Here is a 20,997-nt window from a genome sequence, read left to right on the forward strand (position 1 = left end):
CCATGCTTAAAAAAAAAAGATATTTCCAGTTACCAGTTTAATTTGAAGAATTTGACAATATGATGTTCCTCTGAGTTAATTTTTTTTGCTACACACACACAAAAATCTTACCGGTACTTACTGGATAATCATCAAATGATGCTCTTTCTAGGGTAAGCATATCTGCCCATTTGGATCTTTCATTTTCAGCTTACTTCGTATGGTTTTCTACTTATTCAACAGTTTTAAAAACACTTTTAATTGTGGAATTACAGAATCTAGAGAAGTAAATACCAATTTTCCTTAGAGGCATTTCCTTTTAGAACACTTGCAATTGGAATGAAGACTTACAGAGTGGAAATTTGAGAAATTGAGATAAATCAGCACATCAAACCATTGCCAGGACTTCTTAACTCATTTTAAAAATTTGTCCCTATGTCAATTTTGTTGTTTATGAGTCAGTTTTAATATGCATGTATGGTTGTTTAAACTATATATCATCATTACATTATTAATAATTTCCAAGTCGTTGCATTTTTTGTAGTGTTGACAGGTAAAAATATAGAATAATAGATTTCATATGGAATGAAAAATTTAGTTTTAACTCTGCTATGGCTTTAATGTGTCCTCCATAAAGCAGGTGATGGGAACTTAATCCCCAATGTGACAGTGTTGGGGGGTGGGGCCTAAAGAGAAGTGATTAGGTTATGAGAGCTCTGCCTCCATGAATTAATTAATGCTGCTATTGCAAGAGTGAGTTCTAATACTGTAAGGATGTCTGGCTCCCTTTTGCTTCTCTCTCTCTCTTACCATCTACCTCCCCCTCTCTTATTTCCACTCTTTGCCTTTAATCAACTTCTCAGCCTCCACAACTGTGAACCAATAAATTTCTGTTTATTGTAAATTACCTAGTCTCAGTTATTCTGTTACAGCAGCACAAAATAGACTAAGACAAACCCCAAGTCTATTTTTCTATTTTGGGTCAAAATGATATTTCTAACAATGTTCAGTATTGTTTTGTATGTGTGAACCTGGGAAATTGGTATTCTTCTATCTTGATTATGAATTTCTCATAGGTTAGAAAGGGTTTAAAAATCTATTTCAGGATAACAAAAGTTGCCAATGTTGCCAAAACACATTTGTAGGACATTAATAACACAGAAACGTTCAATTCATGGTATCGATTTGAACAATTTCCATCACAAGAAAGTGGGCTTAAATCTGTATCAGTGAGGATGAGAATTATTTTGCTTCTTTAGGTGTATTGATATCCTGGAATAATTTTGTGTGAGTGCGTGTGTGTGTGAGAGAGAGAGAGGATCTCACTCTGTTGCTTGGGTTCGAGCACTGTGGCATCATCATAGCTCACAGCAACCTGAAACTTCTGGGCTCAAGGATTCTCCTGCTTCAATCTCCCAAGTAGCTGACACTGTAAGTGTGCACCACCATACCCAGTTAATTTTTCTATTTTTTGTAAAGACATGGTCTTGATTTCCTCAGACTGATCCCAAATTCCTGGCTGTAAGCAATTCTCCTGAACACTGTGATTATAGGAGTGAGCCACTGCAACCAGCCAATATCCTGAGATAATTTTATTTCCACCAATAAAGAAACAATAAGGAATCATTCAAAAATGAAGTTTCTATGATGTCACAAGAGGTCCTATTCAGTAATGTGTTCATAAATTAGAACTTATAAGAGCACTATCTGCCTAATACACGTGTAATAAAAATGCTTAATGAATTAAATGGGTGGCTATGAAGATGAGAATACTTTCTTAGTGCGTGTTTAACTCTGAAGTCTCACTCCAGGTGGATAGATAGCTTTGTGGTCCTGGCAGCCCAGCCCTATTTTCTATGTGACCAAGCATGTCACTATTAGTAGACCCAAGTATCCATAGTGCCTCACACTCAGGGGTGCTGCTTTGGTGGTATCCAGTTTTTCATGCTGCCATAACAGAACATCGCAGACTGGGTGTCTTAAGCAACAGAAATTTATTTTTTCACAGCTCTGCAGGCTGCAAGTTCAAGATCAAGGTGGCTGCAGAGTTGGTTTCTCCTAAGGCCTCTCTCCTTGTCTTTCTGGTGGCCACCCTCTTGCTGGCTCCTTCCCGGGTCAAGGCATGCATGCCCAGGCTGTCTGCTCATCTTCCTCTAAGGACAAAAGTCATACTGGATTGCAGCCTCACCCAAGATGGCACCATTTTAACTTAATCACTTCTTCAAAGGCTGTCTCTTAAAATCTAGTTATATTCTGAGCTATTAGGAGTTAGGACTTCAATATTTAAATTTTAGAAAGACACAATTGAGTCCTTAGCAGCTATATTCATCCACTTAATATTATAGTTTATACCTTTGTGCCATCAAATATCCTTTTTTCTGCCCATCCCATAAACTCTTAGATTGGAAAGAAATGCATTAACACATTAAAAGATAGTACCTAATATGGTTTGGAAGTTTGGCCCCTCCAAATCTCATGTAAATTTAATTCCCAGAGTCAGAAGTGGGGTGGAAGGGGAGGTGCTTGGGTCATGGGGGCAGATTCCTCACGAATGTCTTGACACCCTCCCCATGATAATGAATGAGTTCTTATTTTATTAGTTGATACAAGATGTGGTTGTTTAAAAGAGTCTGACACCTCCTCCTGTCTCTCTTGCTGTTTCTCTGGCCATGTGACATGATTTCTGGCTTGACTAAAGTTCCCTGAAGTCCTCACCGGGAGCAGATGCTGATAGGATGTTTCATGTACAGTCTGTAGAACCATGAGCCAAATAAACCTCATTTCTTTGTAAATTACCCAGTTTCAGGTATTTCCATTATAGCAATACACACAGACTAACATAGAACCTTGCTTTTTCTGCCAATATTAACACTCCCAATTAGAATAGTCATCTCTGATTCAGTAGTTTTGGGGAAAAGAGTTTCATGAATTGAAAAAGGAATCTAGTCTAATATAAACTATTATTTTGCAAAGTATACTTAGAAAGCAAAATCTACCTGGAGAAAAAGCTACACTTTGTCAACTGAGAGTTAGCACAGGAGTGGATGTATCTGGCCTGTATGGCTGCTTTCACTTACCTTGAACAAGCCCATATTCACACCATCCACATTGAAGATGGCTTAGAAACCTGACCCACACCATTTCTTATCACTTTCCCATCTTCCATTTATATTCAAAAGGCAAAAAGTTTCCCCTTCTGTATTGGTAGGCACAAATTTCTCTCTAGTTATCCTATGATATATGTGGGCAGAGAAAATCACACAATAGAAAGTGACTACTGTCATTTTTAAGGACCTCTTTCTGATATTCAGAGCGTGTAATCCATGAAGAGCAACCCCAGGACTACTAGCTCTGTAATCTCAGACAAGTTGCTTAAGCTTTCTGCATAGTCTTTTTTCTATTTGCAATCATATGTATTTCTCTGAGCATCTATTATTCTGCTCTGAATCATAGATGGCTATCCCTGCATGTCCTATGTTCTTAAGTTTGATGGCTTCAGAATAGATTTGGTCAATAACAGGTAATGGTGGGGTATTGGAGGGTGAGTTAAAGGAAAAGCCAGGCTGTTTCCCCTTCTTCTCCTTCTCCCCTGAGTGGCATCTCTTTACGTTGTATTTCTCTGGTGGTTTTGCCTCTCAGCAGACCAGCCTTCTCTGATTCCATGTCCTCCCAGCAAGGCAGATCCCAGAGCTCTAAAAACCTGGCCTCCTCTCTTCCTCCCTCCAAACTGAGGGTGGTAACGCTTTCTTGCTTTTTGCTAAATTCTAGCTTAATTGGGTTTCCTTTTATGGCTTTTTAAGTCTTTTTTTTTTTTTTTTTTTTTGAGGCAGAGTCTTACTCTGTCACTCTCGGTAAAGTGCCATGTCACAGCTCATAGCAACCTTAAACTCCTGGACTCAAAGAATCCTCTCCCCTAGGCCTCCTGAGTACTCAGAACTACAGCTACCTGCTACAACCTGGCTCCTTGTTTGGCCTTTTACCTTCCCATTACCGGTATAACCAATTCTTTGCATTGAATAGCCCTCATTTTAACTACTGCAAAATGAAGGGAAAATTTCCTCTTTGCCCTTTGAAAGTTAGTTAGAAATCAACTGACAAAAGTCAGAATAATAAGGGAAGGCATACAAATTTCATTAACATGGGAAAATCACAAAATGATCATTCCCCTACCCAGTGGGGTATAGATGATGGATTATATACCTCTTTCTTAGAGGAAAGGGAGATGGGTAAATATGAATGATTTTAGAGGGACAGCAAATGACTTTTAGGGGTATTCAATGGGCTTACAGAACATACAATGGCCTAGGAGAAAATCTGTTGGGTCTGAAGAACGGACAATGGTTCTTAAAAAATATGTCCACGGGCTATTGACAGACTTCAGTCTTTCTTTCTGTAACATGAATTCAGTTAATGAAAACTTTGGGAGGGAGACAGAGGTAATTTTTTTTTTGGGGGGGGGGTTGCGGGTAGGCCCAGACTTTAGGTAGATAAGGCAACTTCAGAGAACAACTTCGCCCTGTTTCTCTCTTTTTTAGAAAAAGAGAATAGGTCCAGGAGTCACAGAGTATTCTGTTTTCTGACATGACCCTACTAACATATTTTCTCTGTGTCAGATCTATCATCTATAAAATGAAAATAATAATACGTGGATGGCATTTTGGTGACTAAGTGATTTAATACATGTAAAATGCCTAGAACACTTTAAGGCACAAAGTGAGCACATGATACCTGTAAGCAAGTTTTTGCTACTATTGTATTAGGATTTCCTTGTGGCTTGTAAATTAAGAAGTTAAAAGCATTAGATGAACATGGAGGAGAATTAGGCAACTGAGATTAAATATTCTGACTCCAGGGTTAAATAAGGTCAGATAAAAAAAATCTTTCAGCCTCAGAAAGGTCTATTCCATGGACATTTCCGCAATATTTAATAATTAGATCATGTACAAGAGAATTTTTTGTTTTGTTTTTTTGTTAAATCATAGCTGCGTACCTTAATGCAATCATGGGGTACAATGTGCTGGTTTTATATACAATTTGAAATGTTTTCATCAAACTGGTTAGCATAGCCTTCACGGCATTTTCTGTTATTGTGTTAAGACTTTTTTTAAGCGATGAGGTCTCGTTCTGTTGCCCAGGCTGGAGTACAGTGACATGATCACAGCCTACTGCAGCCTCAAACTTCTGGGCTTGAGTGATTCTTCTGCCTCGGGCTACTAAGAAACTGGAACTATGGGTGTGCATCACCACACCCAGCCATTCTTTTCTTTTCTTATATTTTTAGAGACAGGGCCTATACCTGGCTCAAGAGAACTTGTTTAGTAATTCTCAGGCAGCTATTTTGGTTTTGAACCCTTGATGACTCTTTGTATTCTTTCATAAGTAGTAGAGAAGACACAAAGTTCAGTTGTAAATATCTTTAATTTTTAAAAATATTCACTAGAGATATGGAAAATCAGAAATTTATTTCTAGGCAAACCAGTTTATTAGCAAGTAGAAACAAAAGGTAAAAAGCTTAAGCAGTGGGCAAAAATGCTATCATTTGGGGGTTCTGCACAATGATGTGTGTCCAGCACCCAGTGCTATGTCACTGAAATGAATCTATAAGCAAAAATAAAAACTAGCTCCTTTGCTAGTTTTAAGACTTTTAGAAATCATTTTTGGTATGTTAAGTGTATCTAAGTAAAAGAACATCTTGCTTTACAAGAACAACACATGAAATTTTTTATGTGAAGTTTATATGGTTGGTTTTGTTCAAATCTACCATAGTTTTCAGGTTGGGCTACCCTATTGTAAACACCCATAATTATATGAGGATGCCAACTCTGAATATGTTCCATGTCAGTGAAAATAAAATAGCACATTCTAAAATTAGATTCCATGAGTTTCAATTTCAGAACCATCCTCTAAGATTGGTTTTACCATCAGGTCCGTTGGAATAGTTATTCTAGGCTTTCTATTTTGAGGGGAGGATGGGAAAACTGTGGGTGATTTATTCAGAGCCAGCTACTATTTTTTAATATACTTTCCATGTGCCAGTACCTGGGCTAAGCATTTTACACTTATTTAATCTTTATAACAATTCTTCAAGTTGGACTTATTACACCTTTTTTACAGCAAGTAAAGCTGTGGTTTATAGTTAAAGTAAATTGTCTAAGGACGTACAACCAAAACCTATAAAACCACTTTGAACCCAGGTAGGAGTTTTGTGTGACTTTTAAACTTCAGCAGGCTGGCTCCCCTGCTTTTTTAAAAATCCCTATGCCGTAGACCAGCTGCAATAGTTCGGATGTGGTTTGTTTGGCCCTGCCAGTCTCAAGTGAAAACTTGATTCTCAGTGTCAGAGATGGGGCCAGGTGGAAGGTATTTAGATCAAGGGGTGGATCCCTCATGAATCGAGTTCCATAAGAACTTGAAAAGAGCCTGGCACCTCCTCACCTCTCTCTTGCTTTCTCTCTTGTTGTATGATCTGCACCCTCTTGCTTCCTTGATGCTTCTGCCATGAATGAACCTCTATTGAGCCTGAGCCCCTCACTAGATGCAGAAGTTGGAGTCATGCCTCTTGTGGACCCTGTAGAACCATGAGCCAAATGAATTTCTCTTCTTTATAAATCACCTAGCCTAAAGTATTCCTTTATTGCAACATAAACGAACTAAGACAGGATATTGTTACCAAGAGGTGGGGTGTTGCTATAAAAAGACCAGAAAATGTAGAAGCAGTTTTCAAACTGGGCAATGAGCAGAGGTTGCAAGAGTTGAGAGTTTGGAGTGCTTAGAAAAAGGCAGGAAGATGAGGGAAAATATGGAACATCTTAGAGATAAGTGTCTGTGGCCAAAATGCTAATAGACATATGGAGAGCGAAGGCTAAGCTGATGAGGTTTCAGATGGAAATCAGGAAATTATCGGATAGTGGAGCAAAAGCTACTCTTGTTAAATAGTAGCAAGGCACTTGGCTGCACTATGTCATGCCCTAGGACTTTGTGGAAGGCTGAACTTAAGAGCGATGACCAAGGGTATCTGGTAGATAAAATTTATAATCAACAAAGTATGCAAATAGTTCATGGCTGCTCTAAACAGCTTGTGATTAGATACGGCAGCAAAGATCCAAAGTTAGGATCTACGATTTAAAAAGAAATAGCATAAAAATTTGGTAAATTTGCAACCTGTCATGTGGTAGATAAGGCAAGAGCATGTCAGGAGAGGATTTCAAGGGTATTACAGAGAGACAGCTTGCTAGACAGATTAGCATGGATTAAGAGGAGACAGGTGCTAAGGGTCATGACAATGAGGAAAAGACCCTGAAAGTATTTCAGAAATCTTCAAGACTGTCCTGCCATGGCAGGCCCAGAGGGCTTGGTGGACAAAATGCTAACACATGCCGCTCTCCACATCCTGGCAACTATGGCTCCAGCTGAGGCTCAAAGGACCCCAGGTACTGCTCTGGTAATTGCTCTGGAGGGCACAAGCTATGTTGGTGGCTTTGTGGTGAGTGCAGAGTGCAAGAGAGCTGTTGTGCAGAGTGCAAGAGAGCTGTTGCCTTGGCAGCTTCCACCTAGATTTCGGATGTATTGGGAACCCTGGGTGGCCAGGCAGAAGCCCATCACTGGGGCAAAGCTACCACACAGAACCTTTCCCAAAGCAATGCCAAGCACAGATTTTCAGTTGGAATCCCTTCAGAGACTGTGCTTTTGGGCAAGGCCTACTGGACCCTCTAGACTCCAGAATTTTGGAGCTACCAGAAGCATGAAACCTCAGTGAAGAAAAGCTCCAGGGGTTGGACTCCAACCATGACACCAACTATATGGGCTATACTCAGCAAAGCCATAGGGGTGAGGCTGTCCAAGGCCTTGGGAGCCCACCACTTACACCAATATGCCCAGGATTCAGGATAGGGAATCAAGGATTTGGGGGGAGCTTAAAGATTTAGAGCTTGCCCTGCTAGGTTTCAGACTTGTATGGGGTCTAATAATCCCTTTATTTTGGCCAATTTCTTCCTTTTTGAATGTGAATGGCTACCCAATGCCTAAACTACCATTGTGTCTTTGAAGTAAGCAACAAGAGAGACTCACAGACATTAGGAACTTGCTTCAAATCTTAGCTTGAAACCTAGGATTTTGGCCTTTTGAACTGAGGACAGAACAAGTTAAGACTTCAGGGATTAGAGGATTATATTTAGCAATGTGAGAGGGAAATGAGATTTGGGGGTTCAGGGGTGAAATGCTGCAGTTTAAATATTTATGCCCAAGTCTTGTTTTGAAATTTGATTCTCAATGTTGGTGGTAGATCCTGATGGAAGGTTCTTGGATTATAGGAGCAGATCCCTCCTGAGGGGCTCGATTCGCTCTCATGAGAGTGACTGACTTCTTACTCTCTTAGTTGCCTTTAGAACTGGTTGTTGAAAAGAGCCCACACCTCCTGTACTCTCTCCTGCTTCTTCTCTCACAATGTCACCGGCCAGGCTGGCCTCCCTGCTTTTTCTGTCATGAGTGGAATCAGCCTGAGGTCCCCAGAAGCAGATGCTGGCACCATGCATTTTGTATGGTCTGCAGATCTGTGAGCCAAATTTTTTCTTTATAAATTACTCAGCTTTAGGTTTTCCTCTATAGCAACACAAATGAACTAAGTTGCCAGCCATTCTCCAAGTGGATCGATGGATTCCTGCAGGTCCTCAAAACCCTTTGTGGGATTTGGCAAGATGAAAGCTTTTCCAATTATATGTCTGTGTGAGGTCATATTTTCTTCATGTACTTTACCCTCAACAACACATGGGAGCAGATTGAAAGCAGAGGTCAATTAGAAAATCCCATTGTCTTCTATTGAACCAGATACTAGAGATTTACAAAAATGTAAAACAACAATACTGTTACTTATGCAATTTTTTTGTTTCAGAAAATTATCATTTTTAAAAACGTTATTTATATTAAAACGTAATGGATTTCTTGTCATTTTAATTAAATTATAAATACATATTTTTAAAATATCAATAAATAATGATAGATACAACCTGAAGGCATAACGTCTCATTTGGATCCTCAATAAATTTTAAGAGGATGAAGTAGTTTTAGGACCAAATATATCAGGACATTCTACTGTAGATTTATACTCTCATCAGGCCTTTTACAGTAACTAGAAATAAAGCTGATCTGACAGCTCGTTATATCACTCAGGTATGTATCATTATTGTGAACCTTTAAGAAATTAGGGTAGAAATAAATTGAATAAAAATTTCTGCCTTGTCCAAGTACCATTCAAAAAGCAGAGGAACTCTAGGTTTATAGAAAAGTAAAGCCCTAGAAATCTGTGCAGAAAAAAATAAAGCATAGAATGCTGTTCTATCTTCTCTTTTGTTGAAAGGATCAAAGATAAATTATTTGAAAGTATCCTAAAAATAGTAAAGGATAATTCAAATGTATAGTCTTGTCATGACTTATTATAACATTTTGGTAGTAATGATATGGCTAAAGTTAGCAATTGCCTGTAATGATTACCATACTGTTATTTAATAAACAGTGAAATAAAAATTATAATTTTTTAATTAATATAAAATATAACTTCTTAGTCCATTTGTGCTTGTATAAAGGAATATCTGAAGGTGGATAATTTATGATGAAGAGGTTTATTTGGTTCACAGTTCTGCAGGCTATCTCAGAAGCATGATGTTCGCATTTGCTTCTGGTAAGGGCTTCAGGCCACTTCCATTCATGGTGGAAGGTGAAGGGGACCTGATGACTGTGCAGAGATCACATGGGGAGAGAGTAAGCAAGAGAGAGAAGTTGTGCCTCATCTTCTTTTCAACAATTACTGCTCATGGAAAAAAATAGAGTGAAAAGTCCCTGATTATAGTGAAGATGGCACCAAACCACTCATGAAGGATCAGCTCCCATGACCCAAACACCTTGTACCAGGACCCACCTTCAACATTGGGAATCAAATTTTAACATGAAGTTTGAAGGGTCAAATATCCAAACTCTACCAATAGCTGTAATACATGATCTATAATATACCAATATAACTAATATAATAAATATAGTAACTTTTTATTTGTTTAAATGCATTGCTCTATATAAATCACCCAAACACACCGTGTGTCTTGGTTGATAATCAATAAACATGCTATGAGCAGGACAGGGAACACCCTGTCTACAGACAGGAAACCTAGTCTTACAATATCTTTTGACTTCTAGTCTGGTGTCTTACCTCTGGCATATGTTGACTGAAAAGATAGCAATGTATTTTGTAACAGTATCTCACTTGTCATCATGATTCAAAATGAATTTGAGAAAGCACACTATGGTTTTTTTTAACATATTAGTGATCTTCACTCACTAATGAAGATCTTTGTCAGGAGAGGAATTACAGATGAGAAGGATACTCATTCTTACCTGAGGGCTTAATCTTTTAATTTTTCTATCTTTAAAGAGTAAGTGATGTAATGCTCTTTATCACATGACATGTTAGGATTACTTCCAAAACCAGAAAAGCACTCCTATGAGTTTCATTTGCATTCCAAAAGTATAATAATTTTGTAAAATAACTGGAAATTTCATCCACATCTTGTATATGTCAAGTTCGCTTAAGATAAACCCATGGTCCTTCCTTATTGATGCCTTTGGATTTCAGTACCATGGACAAAGGCAAAAGACTCTCTCTACCCCCAGGGAGCCTATAGCTTTGTGCCATAATACACAAGGTGATAAGGAAACCAGGAATAAGGTTTAACTTTGCCTAAATAATACAGTCTTTGCTCCCACACAGTTCACAATCTGCTGAGAGAATAAGGACAAAGACAACAAAATATGAGACATTAATAAGCAAATTTATTTACAAATTCCTGGAATTCAGAGAAAGGAGAGATGGAGCTAGCCTAGGAAAATAAAGCAAGGTCTCACAAACAAACAAACAGGGGAAAGAAAGGGTCCATATAATCCTTTAAAAATTTTTATTTGATCTCCTTATGCATGTATTATCTATTTTTTAAAATCTATATGGATGGTAAAGACCCTCCTGTATTTAATAAGGATGGGATGTGGCTGAAGTAGTCTGGCTGCACGCACTGTCTTCTCTTAAGAAACAAGAAATGTTCACATGAGAATATGACTCTTACCGCTCTTGATGGCGAAGCAGGGTCTTTCCCCAGGGGCTATTGTTCTTTTAAGTTTCTTGTCTATCCTTGAGATATCCTTGTCTATCCTATGCTTGTGTGGACACAAGCATACAGAAACCAGAGAAAAAGGTAGCATTATATACATTCCATTTTTTGCCTTGCTTTTTTTTCATTTAATAAAACATGTTTGAGATCATTTCATGTCCTTAAACACACTCTCAAAGCATTTCAATAAACTGAAGACCCCAGGAAAAATCTTCAAAATCTTCCAATGCAATATGGGGATTTTGTGCTAGAATCAGACTGTTTTCAAAAGATTCAATATAATTCACAAACTTTTTATCCTTATCTATCAGCCCAAATTTACCTACTTATCTAAGTTTACATTTTTTTCTTGTCATTTAAAATATGGAGTTCTTATGGGACTGCCTAGTACATCTGAAACTTTGTTCTAATCAATTATTCCTAAGGTTCGAGAAAATAACTGTTCCTCATAAAACTTTAGCCTTTTTGTTACTTCCATTTTTGATACTTGTCGTGGACATAGTTAACAGAACTGCAGTGGGATTTGTTTGCAAATATCTATAGTCTAAAAACTAAATTAAATACTTCTTAAGAGCAAGGTATTAATCTATTACTTAATATAAGCAAAAGAAAAAAGCATATTTGTATGCCAATGGCTAAGAATTTACACTTGAAAGAATATTATTCTAAAAATGTTATTTTGTTCAAGAGCACATGGTTAAGCAAAAATTTAAGGAGAGTAGTTTTGCTTGTTCAACTTCTACCATAATTAATTTGGAAATTATTTTACACTGAATAGACTGAAAAGGATTCAACACACACACATATACAACACACTAAAAAACACATCAAAAGCCTCAAATATGAGAATTCCCAACTTACGATTGTACACATGGGAGCAGTAAACTCGTTTCCCTCTTACTTTAGTTAGAATTTACCCAGCACAGGACTTTTTTGTTGAAATATTAATTAATGTGTTTAAATATTAATTAGAAATCCTCTGTGATACTAGACATGCACTACAACAAATTGTAATTGGTTTCTTTTTGTTTTTTGTAGAGACAGAGTCTCACTTTATGGCCCTTGGTAGAGTGCCGTGGCCTCACCCAGCTCACAGCAACCTCCAACTCCTGGGCTTAAGCAATTCTCTTGCCTCAGCCTCCCGAGTAGCTGGGACTACAGGTGCCTGCCACAATGCCTGGCTATTTTTTGGTTGCAGTTTTGGCTGGGGCCGGGTTTGAACCCGCCACCCTCGGTATATGGGGCCAGCACCCTACCAACTGAGCCACAGGTGCCGCCCTGGAATTGGTTTCTGAGTTTCGATATTGCTATTCTCCTTGGGAGCAACTGAGGAATAAAACCAAAATACTTAATGACAAAATAACTGCACTTAGGATGTCCTCAAAGCCAAAAATAGATATTGTACTTAATAGCAATACCTCAAAGTCTAAGGAATTTTACATATTCTTATTCCTGATCTCAATTAAATAGAAACTTAATCTCTCATTTTGTACTAAATGGTTGTGAAATACAAGTAAAATGTACATAAATAGAAAATATTGTCTTCTGTTTTGGGAGGTGAAAAGATTTTTCAGGGTTTTTTTTTTTCTTTTTTGATATTTTGTTGTTTTCTGACAGAATGTTTGTGTTTCAAAAAGGTATATTCATTGGTTTTTCAAAGTTTAATAGTTACCTTTTATATTTTTGAGAAAACAGTTGCTCATTTTTCTCATATTAATTTGGTTTTTATTAATGTTATTCTTATGACAAACAGATTATTTTTGCTTTCTTTAATCACAATGTGAGTCATAGAATGAATATGAATAAATTATAGGGCCAGAAATAGAATTTTTCTATTTCAGTATAATTCAAAAAGAACCCTAACAATTCCAAAGTTTTAATTCAAGCCTATACTAATTTTAGGGTACAAGTGATATGGTTTGCTTTTATTTATTTCTCTAACCTCTGACTATTATCATTTTTAAAAGATTGTGATAATTTTTCACAATATTCTTATGCTGTAAGACATTCCAGCTTATTGACATACATTCAAATGTAAATTTATGTTGTGTTTTTATCATGGTAATTAATGTATAAATACTTCTTAATATATATAAAAATTGAAACAAAAAATTGGTTCTTTGAAAAAACAAAATCATTAGACCTTTTTCTAGAGTAACCAAAAACAAAAAAGAAAGACCTTAATACAGGAAGTCCTCAAGTTATAAACATGCAACTTATATACAACTCACACTTATGAATGGAGGCAATTACAGGTAATAGGTAAATGTATCTGTTCCAACTTACATACAAATGTAACTTAAGAACAAACTTGTATAACTTGTCTTACTTGTAACCCAGGATTCTTATTCTCACCACTTACAAAAATTAAGTCACAATGGATAAGAGACTTAAACCTACAGCATGAAACTATAAGAATTCTAGAAGAAAATGCTAGAAAAATTCTTACAGACATTGGCCTAGGAAAAGAATTTATGAAGACCCCAAAGACAACAACAAGAATTAACAAACGGAACCTGGTTCAATTAAAAGTCTTCTGCACAGCAAACAATCAATACAGAAAATAGACAACCTACAAAATAGAAGAAAACATTTATATGCTATATAATCTGACAAAAGGGCTGATAATAAGAATCTATAAAGAACTCAAGCACATCATCAGGAAGAAATCAAACCACATGATAAAAAGTGGGTGAAAGACATGAACAGAAGATAGTGTACTGGCCAATAAATGTATCAAAAATTGCTCTGGTCATCAAGAAAATGAAAATCAGAACCACAATGAGATATTACCTAACTGCTAGTGAGAATGACATTCACCAAAAAATCCCAAGACAATAGATGCTGGTATGGATGCAGAGAGAAAGGAACTCTTCTACACAGTTGGTGGGACTGCATACTAGTACAACGTCCCTAGAAAAGTCATATGGACACGTTAAAGAACTAAAACTAGTGTAAGCCCAAGAGTTAGAGGTTGCTGTGAGCCGTGTGACGCCACGGCACTCTACCCGAGGGCGGGACAGTGAGACTCTGTCTCTACAAAAAAAAAAAAAAGAACTAAAAGTAGTCCTATCACTTGACCCAGCAATCACACTACTGGGTATTTACCCAAAGCAAAAAAAGGCATTTTGTCAAAAAGACACATGTACTCAAATCTTTATTGCAACCCAATTCACAATTGTGAACCAACCAATTGGCCATCAGTCATAAGCAGATTAAAAAGATGTGGTAGATGTATACCGTACAGTACTCATTAGTCATAATAATGATGAACTAATCCCTTTGGTAACAACCTGGATGGAACTGTAGACCATTCTTCTAAGTGAAGTATTGCAAGAATGGAAAAACAAACCACACAAACTCACTATTAAACTGGAGCTGATTGATCAAGACTACTTGCGCATTTGGCAGAAAAACTTAATGGAAAGCAAGCAGGTGGGAAGGGGCAGGAAGGCAGTGGTACATTTGCGCCTAGTGGGTACAATGCACACTTACAACCTTGATTCAAACTATGCAAAAACGCTGCTGGAGGGATCGTCTGTCCATGCCATTTTCAAACATCTATACCTCTGGAACCATGGTGGGGAGAAAGAACCAGGGAAGAAGGAGCATCCTGTGGGTGATGGGGCTGCAGAAGGAGGAGTTGCTGAGTTGAAAACAATGCTGAAAAAGAATACACATGACACAGCTGATCTCAAATTTCTAAATAACAAACATGTTCACAGACTCAACCTTATGGAAAAAGAGAACAAAGCTAAGAATGAAAAAATTCAACAACTTCAAGAAAAGAATTGGCAAGGTGTAGTAAAAACTCTGGAAGCTCCCGTCCAGAAGGAGAGTTAAAGGACAGAAATTTAGCAAGTAACCTGGTGGATTAGAGCTGCACCAAGAGAGAAGGATGAAGAACACACATCAACCCCGCTGAGGTGAGCTGTGACCCCAGGGATACAAACAAAAGGTACAAAATCCATCACCAAGTGGACGGGAGTCCCCTCCCCCAAGAGAATGGCTCGCAGTACCCCACAAACAAATGAGCAGAGTTCAAAGTTCCTCCCACTACACTCCACAAGATAGACCCTCTAAAAACTGGACCTACCTCCCCTACTAGGGTGCCACGGTGTTCTCCTGCCAGGCATAAAACTGTATAAAACTGTATATATTCTCTACATGCAATTCTGTCCTCCCAGTACTCCCTTCCACTCTCACTCTAAGGTCTAGAGGCCTGTCCCCCAGGAGTCCACATTCTTGGGTGATTTCTCAAGGGGTGTGGACAGGGCCTAGACTGCAGCTGGTCAGTGCTGAGTCTGTGGCATGGGAGTGAGGAGAGGACAGTTGGCTGAGAGGGAACCACTGGAGCAGCGGTGCCCTGAGGCGCAGAGCAGCAGCCGGCTTTTGGCAACAATAGGGCTCACTCCCAGATATTCTGAAGCCACACCCCCTGTCTCCCTGGGCAACCAGAGGAGGCCAGGCATCTTCTCAGGTGGCAACTACCGCGGGACAGATATAGGACAGAAATGCAGGCCCCATGAGTAAAGCGTTTGCCTGAAGTAGTACCGGCCTGGGTTGAGCAGGAGGACTAGAAAATGCATGCACAGAGCCGGGAAATTCCCAGGGCAGGGCTGACCCAGAGGACGGCTTTACTGAGCCTAAGATGCACCCAGCCTAAGATGCATCGTTAGCCTACAGACAAAGGAAGGCAGAAGGGTAGAACTGACAGGTAACCGAATACAAACCTGCAGGAGCAAAGACAGGGCCTGAGGCACAGGCTCTGGGAATTCAAAACAGCTTCTCTTCTGCAGGGGAATTTAGCATGGACAGAAACAAATTCCTACAAAGTTGTTCTGTTCTGTTCTGTCAGTAACATCAATCAGGTGAGGGGCTGAAACTGAGTAAACACCCCCTAGCCTCCATCAAGTGCCCAAGGTTGTCAGGCCTTACCTCCCCATGCTGAATAGAGGCAGAGTGCAGGGGCCTGGCTGAGCAGATATAGATTTCCTAGTGATTCAGGCAGGTGCAAACCCCTGGAGTATCTGTTCACTAGAGGCAACTGGGTCACAGCACTGTGGGGCTATCAGTGACTGCGTGTGACAGACTAATCTATTTGCTGAGTGGGTCCTCTCGACTTCACGGAGCACAGGAGCAAGTCATATCTGAGTTGTCACCAGACCCCTGTGATCCAGTTGCCAGAGACCTTTTAAACTCTCCCACCTGAGACAGGTGCTGACTGAGACAATTGATTTGGACCTGCTGAACTGAGCCAATTGCGCAAGGACTATTCAAGTGGTGCCCTGGGTGTGTGGTTGTAGGAAGGTTTGATTTTCCTTTTCCAATTGTTGTCTATGGAGGGTGGGGTGACTTAATTGCTGGTGTTTCTCCACAGCTAGGACTTCAACCCAGAGTAACTGTTTCACTATGGTTGGACCTCTGTCTTGAAAACAAGACAGAACCACTTAGCCCCACCACACAAAACAGATTCCCTGTTTCTCAGGCCATAGCACTTTACGGGTCCTTGAAAAAGCTCCAGGGGAAAAATCAAACAATGTAAAATAATCACGGGGTGGAATCAGGGGAAAAAATCTGGTAACATGAATAACCAGAATATATCAACCCCCCCAAGGAAACATATGGCAGATGTAACTGAAGATCCCATTCATAAACAGCTGGCCGAGATGTCAGAAATCCAATTGAGAATTTGGATTGTAAACAAGATTAATAGAATGGAGGAAAATTTGAAATTAGAAATTTGAGGAGCAATTCAAAAGTCAGATTAGAAATTCGAGGAGAAATTCAAAAGTTGCCTCAAGAATTTAACAAATTAAAGACAAAACCACCAAAGATTTTGATGCACTGAAGCAAGAATTTGCAACCCTCAAAGATGTGAAAAATACAGTAGAATTTCTCAGTAACAGAGTGGAGCACGCACCCAACCAGAAAGCACCTCAATTTATAAGAGAAATGCTAACAGACATGAGCAACTTGATTTCCTCCAGCTCCATAATAGTCGGAGATTTCAATACTCCTTTGGCAGTGTTGGATTGATCTCCAATAAGAAGCTGAGCAAAGAAATTTTAGATTAAAATCTAACCATCCAACATTTGGATTTAGCAGACATCTACAGAACATTTCATCCCAACAGAACCGAATACACATACTTCTCATCAGCCCACAGAAAATACTCCAAAATTGATCACATCTTAGGTCACAAGTCTAACCTCAGTAAATTTAAAGGAATAGAAATTATTCCTTGCATCTTCTCAGACCACCATGGAATAAAATTTGAACTCAGTAACAACAGGAATCTGCATACTCATATAAAAACATGGAAGTTAAATAACCTTATGCTGAATTATAACTGGGTCAGAGATGAGATTAAGAAGGAAATTGCCAAATTTTTTGAAAAAAAACGACAATGAAGACACAAATTATCAGAACCTATGGGATACTGCAAAGGCAGTCCTAAGAGGGAAATTTATAGCACTGTAAGCCTTCTTCAAGAGAATGAAAAGATAGAAAGTTAACAACTTAATGGGACATCTCAAGCAACTGGAAAAGGAAGAACATTCCAACCCCAAACCCAGTAGAAGAAAAGAAATAACCAAACTTAGAGCAGAATTAAATGAAATTGAAAACCAAAGAATTATACAACAGATCAATAAATCAAAAAGTTGGTTTTTTGAAAAGGTCAATAAAATAGATAAACCTTTGGCTAACCTAACCAGGAAAAAAAGAGTAAAATCTCTAACCTAATCAATCAGAAAAGGTTAAGATGGAATAACAACAGATCTCTCAGAAATTAAAAAAATCTTTAATGAATATTATAAGAAACTTTATTCTCAGAAATATGAAAATCTGAAGGAAATTGACCTATATTTGGAAGCACATCACCTTCCAAGACTTAGCCAGAATCAAATGGAAATGTTGAACAGGCCAATATCAACTTCTGAAATAGCATCAACCATACAAAATCTCACTAAAAAGAAAAGCTCGGGACCAGATGGCTTCACGTCAGAATTCTTCCAAACCTTTAAAGAGGAATTAGTACCTATATTACTCAACCGGTTCCAAAATATAGAAAAAGAAGAAAGACTACCCAACATGTTCTATGAAGCAAACATCACCCTGATCCCCAAACCAGGAAAAGACCCAACAAGAAAAGAAAATGATAGACCAATATCACTAATGAATATAGATGCAAAAATATTCAACAAGCTCCTAACAAATACAATCCAGCAACACATCAAACAAATTATACGTCATGACCAAGTCGGTTTTATCCCAGGGTCTCAAGGCTGGTTCAATAGATATGAATCTATAAATATAATTCAGCACATAAACAAATTAAAAAACAAAGACCATGTGATTCTCTCAATTGATGTAGAAAAAGCTTTAGATAATATCAGCATCCCTTCATGATCAGCACACTTAAGAAAATTGTTATAGAAGGGACATTTCTTAAACTGATAGAGGCCATCTACAGCAAACCCACAGCCAATATTGTATTGAATGGAGTTAAATTGAAATAATTTCCATTCAGATCAGGAACCGGACAAGGCTGCCCGTTGTCTTTCACTGCTCTTTAACATTGTAATGGAAGTTTTAGCCATCGCAATTAGGGAAGAAAAGGTGACCAAGGGTATCCATATAGGGTCAGAAGAGATTAAACTTTCGCTCTTCGCGGACGATATAATTGTATGTCTAGAAAACACCAGGGATTTACTACAAAACTCTTAGAAGTGATCAAGGAATACAGCAGCGTCTCAGGTTACAAAATCAACATTCATAAATTGGTAGCCTTTATATATATCAACAATAGTCTAGCTGAAAAAACAGTTAAGGACTCTATTTCATTCACAGTAGTGCCAAAGAAGATGAAATATTTGGGAGTTTATCTAACAAAGGATGTGAAAGATCTCTATAAAGAGAACTATGAGACTCTAAGAAAAGAAATAGCTGAAAATGTTAACAAGTAGAAAAACATACCATGCTCATGGCTGGGAAGAATCAACATTGTTAAAATGTCCATACTACCCAAAGCAATATACGATCTTAATGCAATCCCTATTAAAGCTCCACTGTCACACTTTAAAGATCTTGAAAAAATAATACTTCTTTTTGTGTGGAATCAGAAAAAACCTCGAATAGACAAAACATTACTCAGCAATAAAAACAAAGCAGGAGGAATCACGCTACCAGACCTCAGATGCTACTATAAATCGATAGTGATCAAAACAGCATGGTATTGGCACAAAAACAGAGAGATAGATGTCTGGAACAGAATAGAGAACCAAGAGATGAACCCAGCTACTTACCATTATTTAATGTTTGAGAAGCCAATTAAAAACATTCAGTGGGGAAAAGATTCCCTATTTAACAAATGGTGCTGGGTGAACTGGCTGGCAACCTGTAGAAGACTGAAACTGGACCCACACCTTTCACACCATTAACTAAGATAGACTCTCACTGGATTAAAGATTTAAACTTAAGACATGAAACTAAAAATACTAGAAGAGAGTGCAGGGAAAACCCTTGAAGAAATCAGTCTGGGCGAGTATTTTATGAGGAGGACCCCCCGGGCAATTGAAGCAGCTTCCAAAATACACTACTGGGACGTGATTAAACTAAAAAACTTCTGCACAGCCAAGAACACAGTAAGTAAAGCAAGCAAACAGCCCTCAGAATGGGAGAAGACATTTGCAGGTTATGTCTCCGACAAAGGTTTAATAACCAGAATCCACAGAGAACTTGAACGTATAAGCAAGAAAAGAACAAGTGATCTCATCGCAGGCTGGGCAAGGGACTTCAAGAGAAACTTCTCTGAAGAAGACAGGCACATGGCCTACAGACATATGAAAAAATGCTCATCATCTTTAATCATCAGAGAAATGCAAATCAAAACTACTTTGAGATATCATCTAACTCCAGTAAGATTAGCCCATATCACAAAAGCCCTAGACCAGAGATGTTGGCGTGGATGTGGAGGAAAGGGAACACTTCTACACTGCTGGTGGGAATGCAAATTAATACATTACTTTTGGTAAGATGTTTGGAGAACACTTAGAGATCTAAAAATATATCTGCCATTCAATACTGTAATTCCTCTACAAGGTATATGCCCAGAAGACCAAAAATCACATTATAACAAAGATATTTGTACCACAATGTTTATTGCAGCCCTATTCATAATTGCTGAGTCATGGAAAAAGCCCAAGTGCCCATCAATCCACGAATGGATTAATAAGTTGTGGTATATGTACACCATGGAATATTATGCAGCCTTAAAGAAAGATGGAGACTTTACCTCTTTCATGTTTACATGGAGGGAACTGGAACATATTCTTCTTAGTAAAGTATCTCAAGAATGGAAGGAAAAGTATTCAATGTATTCACACCTACTATGAAACTAATTTATGGCTTTCACATGAAACCTATAACCCAGTTATAACCTAAGAATAGGGGGAAGAGGGAGAGGGAGGGGAGGAAGAGGGGAGGTGAGAGGAGGGAGGGTGATCGGTGGGATTACACCTGCAGTGTGTCTTACAAGGGTATATGTAAAACTTAGTAAATGCAGAATGTAAATGTCTTAACAGAATAACTAAGAAAATGCCAGGAAGGCTATGTTAACCACTGTGATGAAAATGTGTCAAATTGTCTATAAAACCAGTGTATGGTGCCCCATGATCGCATTAATGTACACAGCTATGATCTAACAATAATAATAATAATAAAATCTGGAAAACCAATTCATGTAACCAAGACACATTCTAAAATTAAAAAATAAAATAAAATAAATGATATAAAAAGGATCGTAGAGTGAATAAAAAACTATGCAGTAAAAAAAACTCAAAAAAACCTTATATATCTATAAAATAAT

Source organism: Nycticebus coucang, chromosome 16 (assembly GCF_027406575.1).
Source record: "Nycticebus coucang isolate mNycCou1 chromosome 16, mNycCou1.pri, whole genome shotgun sequence".
Lineage (NCBI taxonomy): Eukaryota > Metazoa > Chordata > Mammalia > Primates > Lorisidae > Nycticebus > Nycticebus coucang.